Source organism: Amaranthus tricolor, chromosome 1 (genome assembly GCF_026212465.1).
Source record: "Amaranthus tricolor cultivar Red isolate AtriRed21 chromosome 1, ASM2621246v1, whole genome shotgun sequence".
NCBI lineage: Eukaryota > Viridiplantae > Streptophyta > Magnoliopsida > Caryophyllales > Amaranthaceae > Amaranthus > Amaranthus tricolor.
The window spans coordinates 9,897,792-9,905,015 of NC_080047.1; positions in this window are offsets into that span (position 1 = coordinate 9,897,792).

The following is a 7,224-nucleotide window of genomic DNA, read 5'->3' on the forward strand; positions in this document are numbered from 1 at the left end:
AATTATTAACAACCAGTCTGTAATTGAGACACTTAAGAGTTAAAACAGAACGAATACTTCTATAAAATATGAATAAAGCAATTTAGACCATAGTAATTTAGACCACGGTTTGTAAAATTCTCACCCAAACTTTGATATTAATTATACTGATTTTAGATATTAAATCAGACAAGTCACAAGAGAACCAATAAAATATTAGTGAAGTCCAACTGATAACTTGAGAACTTGAAAACAGATTCGAAGTAGAGCGAAAATCAAAAAATTTAAATTTGAATGTTAGGGTTCTATTTGGGGAAAATGGAGAGGATTTTATTTTTAGGTTTTTTAATTTGGGAATAGAACAAAATTAACTTTGGGAATAATACAAAAATAACATAATATGATGCAATATATATTTTATAATTTACTCAATTTAGAATACTATGAAATCTGTACAAAACTTTTTATGGCATTAGGTATGGAAACATATATTTGAATTTTAGGGTTCTATTTGGGGAAACGAAATATTTGTGAGAATAGCAACACAAATTCTTTGTCCAAAACTGCAACACGTTTCGCAGAATTGAGGAATTATTTAACCCTACTTTCATGCTATAAATGCATGAAAAATTTTAGCCATTTGTCATTCACCTATCAAACACTTCAAAAAATTTTAGCCCTTTGTCATTCACCTATCAAACACTTCAATAATTTTAGCCCTTTGTCATTCACCTATCAAACATTTCAAAAATTTTAGCCCGTTATCATTCAACTTTCAAACACTTCAAACATTTCAGTTTTTTAGCACAAATTATCTCTATGGCTCGAAGCTACCACATGATTAAAAATATTGTGGGATAAACCGGAACATGAGAATAAAAATCTAAGCAATTTAATAATGGAAAACATATGAGCAAAATGGTGAAGTGAATGGCATCCATACAATTCTTATTGATGAAGAGGTTTAGCAAATACAACTTTACATAATAGTCTATCTTACATGTTTTGGTTTTGTTTACTATTTATTTAACTGATGATAAAATGTTAATTTGCAGGGTACTAGAATTCAAGCTATTATCTCAAAGTATGTATTATCTGCTCATCAAGATAAAATCAAGGAGGGAGAACATTACTATATCACAAGGTTTAAAGTGACTGAAAACATTGGAGACTATAAACCAACTAAACACAATCACAAGATAATTTTTCTCAAGAATTTTGTCATAAGAAAATGCAGTGACATAACAATTCCAACATACCGATTTAATTTTGCCAATTTCAATGACATACTTGCTTTGAAATATGATACGACAGTATTGACAGGTTTACCAACAATTCTAATACATTGAACTGATTGCAAAACATTAAATAGCATAAATATTAACCTTTTACTTCTTCTACACAGACATAATTGCAGAAGTAATTGCATATAGTAATGTAAATGACGGTTTCAAATTATCAATCAACCTTGAATTGATTGATGAGGAGTAAGTCATTTTAATATCATATTTTATTAAAATGAAATTACACAAAAAATGAGTTTAAATAATTATTTAATATTTGTGTGTGATGTAGGAACAACCAAATTTCAGGAAGGTTTTGGGAACAATATGCAGAGAAAATTTATAGTTACGTATCCAAACCAGAGAATAATAAATCTTTTGTGATTATTATTCAATATGCAAAAGTCAAATTATGGAGAGGTAATAATCATTTTAAAATAACCTGTTTGAATGTTGCATGATTAAGAAAATACTTATCTTATTTAATAACTCTTTATCCATATGTATTAGGTACGACATCATTGACCAATTCAATATTCATAACGCGACTCACCATTGAACCTAATATTCACGAAGTGCATGAATTTAAAAACAGGTATAAAAATCATTTAAAACTTTTTTATTGGCTCAGATCTTACATCATTGCTTTAGTTATGCATGGCGACTTAGTAAATTGGTTTGTGCATTTGAAAAATCTAGAAATTAATATCAAGCCCCAAATTCGTGTACATGCCGGCAAAAATATTTTATGGCATATATAACTAGAGTAATGCATAAACATGTACCAACTTAAAATACCTAACAAAATGCACCATCAATTACTGTTTTATTTCATTCAACAGAAGGAAACTCAACGACGGTTCAATAATTCAACGGTCATTGCTTGACGAGTCTAATCACAGTTTAAAATCATCAGAATTAATATTTTTTCATAATCATTAGGCGGTGCAATTGAAGGATATAGTGCTGCTGCAAAAGGTTATATTTACAACTTTAATTTATAATAATCTTAAATACAAAACTAAACCACTGAATTGTATGCAAATTGTGAACTACAGGAAGGTTACTATGTCACATATGGCACAATCACATCTATTGATTGTGAGCACGAATGGTCTTATTCATCATGTTACAAACGCTATGATGCTGTTCAAAAAGAGTCAGATGGTTCCATGAGTTGTCTTACATGCAAAGTACCTATTCTAATTGTTTGGCCAAGGTAAATAATTTGCATAAAATTTTTGGCTTTTGACTTCTATTGATTAACCAGTAAAACAAGTAAAATTTCAACAATACACTCAACTAATCTAAATTCCATCAATGTGATTTAAAGGTACAAGATTTTTGTGCGTGTTTCGGATGGTGTTGGGTAATCCATTTTTGTTCTTTTTGACTCACAAGTGAAGAAAGAATTACAAGTTACTGCTAAAGAATTAATTGATAAGCAGGTTAAGGTAATTATTAATAGCATTGAAGTATTACATTTTTTGAAAAAAATAAAAAAATATAACTTTTGTACCATTATTTTCATTTTATTTTTATAGAATGGAGATACTGAGACGTTTCTAGAGGAGTTGGAAAAACTCATCAATAAAAAGTATTTGTTTGTGTTTAAAGTTAACAAATACTTTAACATAGAATAGAAAAGCAAGTCATATTTAGTAAGTAAGCTCACCGATGATGAAGAGCTAATTTTAAAATTCTGCCAATGTTTATACTCCAAAAAGGTATTAGCTTTTTTCTCATGATACAAGTTTATTCAATTTACATATATAAATTAAACTACCAAATGACTAAGTGTTAATTTTTCAATTAGAAGGAAAATGATAGTTCTGTTGAATCAAAAGAACATTCCACTTCTATGAATCAAGATATTATGCAAGTAATATTTTTTTTAGTTTGTATGATATGATATGTTCGTAAAAGTATATGTAAACATTATTGATCATAATTATTTAAAATGCAGAATTGTGACTCACATTAGTGACTGTGAATATTCCACAAATAAGAAGACAATTGAGGATCAAATTAATACTAAAAGAGGTTTGGACAACATATATGACATAAGCGATCTTGAGTGTTCGACCAACAAAAAACATGTTGTTGTGAAGAAGAAGGACCTTATAATAAATTAGATCTATTACTTTTAATAGACAATGCTTTTTAGTTTATTTTATTAGTTGATGCATTAGGTGGATTGTGTTTTTAGAATAATTGATTCATGTTGAGTCATTGTTATTGTTTTTGGAATCATTTATGTTCAAAATTGAAATACAAATCTGAGGTTTTTGATGTTTTTTTCAAGTTCAATAATATGATTGTCACGCAATTTAAAACTAAACCTCAAATACTTCGATCCGACAATAGGGGGAATACATGAACCAACATATAGAAAATTTCTTCACCACCCATGGCTGTCCCCACACACCACAACAAAACGACATAGCTGAAAGAAAGAATCGTACTCTCCTTGAAATAGGTCGAGCCCTTATGTTTGAAGCCCATGTCCCATCTTATTTTTGGCCCGAAGCTATTTCCTCTGCCACCTACCTCACAAACAGACTACCCTCCAAAACTCTTAAGTTCAAAACCCCCCTCGAAGCCATTCGTACCCACACTACTGTTCCCTCTTTTCACTCTTTACCCCCTCGGATCTTTGGGTGTGTTGTGTATGTCCATTTACCTAAACTTGCTCGGAATAAACTTGTAACAGGCTCAAATTTCTTAATCTTAATCTTCCGATTAATTATTCCAAAATTTCTTTTCGAATTCCTAATCCTTTGGTTATCTAATTCAAATCACCTTTAATTCCTAAACCTTATTCCGATTTTTGTAATTTCTTCCAAATATTAAACTTAAAAATATATATATATTCTTAAATTTCTTTATAAGCACTAAAATAATATTTTATTATTTTATACTACGAAAAGTAAAATTTTAATATTATATTTACGGTTTTATTAAAACGTTACGTTTAAATTTCGTTTTCTTAAACTAATTTTACTACTTATCATTTTAACCTTACAACTTTGATTTAATTATTTTATACCTAAAAATTAACTATATTTTTCTTATTAACTTTAAGTATAGTTTTAACTAAAATTTTCTAAGTAAACTATCATATTTTCATAATCAAACCTTAATCATACTTTCCCATTAATCTAAAACATTTCACTAGCATAAACTAGAACAAAAATTTGATGAATCAAAATCCTTTATACATCAATCCATAATGTTCATCACCTACACAAGCTATCACCATTTCCTTACACAAGTTAACCTTCTTCTACACTCCAACTCTTACACATCCACTTACACACTCCAACTTTTACACATTCACTTACACAAGTTAACCTTCTTTTTCATACAATCTTATGAACTAAAAAGTTGTCCAAAACTCATTATAAATACCCCTCCTTAGCCATGAGATCACTTGCACCCCCATCATCAAATCTTTCTACCATTCTTTCTTATATCTTCACTTCATTAACATCTTACTAACTTTATACCCTTTTTATTTGTTGAAGAATCAAATGAAGATGGAGCTTGATCTTATCACTTCTTAAGCCAATAATCATCAACTTTTAAAAAGTCAAGTATTATCTTTTGGAGCTTGGATATCATTTTCTTTTGGGTAATTGAAGATCTACTTCTTTGAAGTTTGGAACCTTGAAGACTTTCTCTTTTGGAGCTTATTTCCTTAAGTTCTTATTTTCCTATTATTATTCTCTTACTTGGTTTAGCACCGCCTTTGGAGGAAAATGATACACATTTTCTTAACTCTCTCGTTATGTGATATTTATTTATGGTTACTCGATAATTTAAAAGCATGATCAATATGATTTTATTTTAGTCATTTAAACTTTACATGGTAAAATTAAAGTTATATCCAGTTTAGTGATATTTTCGTCAAAACAATAATACTTTTGGGACACTTGAAAAAAAAGTCATATATATGGAAATTTTTGATTAATATGATAATATAGATATATATGAATTTTACTAGTTAAATAAACTTATGTGTTTAAAATGATTCCATATCATCTTGGTGTTTTGATAATTTTTTTTTTTTGGACTCAAGTAATTATAAAGAATTATTAATCGGTTTATCGGTAAAATAGTCAAACAAATTTGTTAAAATGCTTAGCATTGTTTTTCTTGAAAACTCATTTCATATAGATTTTGGACCCTTAATAATTTGTTGGATTATGTTATTTTTATAGTGATGATAGATCCGTTTTACTATTTCACTGGTTATTTGATAAAATATGTTATTAAGTACTTAGAAATATTACCCGTGACTGTTATGATTATTTATGACACAATAATGACTTAGATTAGCCTCAGGAATCTTAGTATAGCTACGAAAATTTGTTATTTAATTAATATTAATTTATTAAATACTAGTAATTTTTTTTCTATTAAAAGGGTAGAATTGTCAAAAATTTGACTAGTGGAAGTTTGACTTATAAGAATGTAAACTATTTTGGTTTAGAGTCTTGTTTGATATTGCATGATATTGATTGTATGACTCTGATAGTAAGGTAACGTTGAACCATGGACCGGCATGTAAAATCCCGGCGTCCGTGTTAGCCGGCACGTAAAATGCGGTGTCAGACAGGGGGTCCGAGAAAAACCCATCCTGTGAAGTCTCGAGCATAACAGTATTGAGAGGAGTGACGACTCCCACCACAGTTAGGGTTTAGGACTACAGTCCTCACCTAACCAGACCCTTACATATATCAGTTGTCATTATTGTTGTGATCTTGTGATGTGCTATGATGGTAAAGCTATGAGGATTAATTGAACTTGATTAAATAAGCATTAAGGTTACCAAGTATTTAGTAGCAGTGTTGAACTTCTGCAAGTATTGAGAATGTAACTTAATGGCTTAGTAAAGGTCAATAATGAGTAATAACCTTCTATATTGTGCTTGATGATTATTTTGTAAGCATAATTTAACTATTGCATCATAAGCTTGTTGAGAAAATTGTACTCGGCTTTATCGCTGACCGATTTAATCGACTGTCATCCGTATTATGGATGACAGTATTTTGCAGGAAAAATTAGCTCAGGTTTCGATCCAGGCCTCAACTTTAATTATTCTATCGAGGACTTAGCTTCAATGATTTTACTTGATGACTATATTGTACTTACGTTTTTTTTATCGTATTTAAGTAAACCTTATTTTATATTTCCTTAGTTGTAAGATTTTTTTTTTTACTTATGTTTTGAACGATTTTTAGTTCAAATGGTTTTTAGCAGTTCGGCGTTTTACACTTCCGCATTATTTATCCTAAGTATAATTATTAATGTTAATTATGTATCGAGAGTGCCGCTCCTGCTACAAAACTGGAACCCCGTGTTGTTAAGTGTATCTTTGTGGGCTATGGTACTAACCAAAAGGGATATTGTTGCTTTCATCCGACTTAGAATAAATTGTATACCATAATGGATTGTGACTTAGAATAAATTGTATAGCACATGGGACATGTGTATGCTACCTAAAGGGAAAAAACCGTTAGGTTGCAAATGGGTTTTTACAATAAAGTATCATGCAGACGAAATTATTGAGAGATACAAAGCTCGCCTTGTGGCAAAGGGGTATACACAGACTTACGGGATTGACTACTCCGAAACCTTCTCTCCGGTTGCCAAGATAAACACCATCAGGGTCATATTCTCCATAGCTGCTAATAAGGATTGGCCTCTCTACCACTTCGATGTAAAGAACGCATTCCTACATGGCGAGATTGAAGAAGAGGTGTATATAATTTACTCCAGGAGAAGGATGCAGTCTTAAAAGGGCGTTGTATGGCTTGAAACAGTCTCCGAGAGCTTGGTTCGGTAGGTTTACCACAACAATGAAGAAATTTGGGTATGAACAGAGCCATTTTGACCATACTCTGTTCCTGAAGAAAGGGGTGGTCAGATCACATGTCTAATCATTTATGTGGATGAT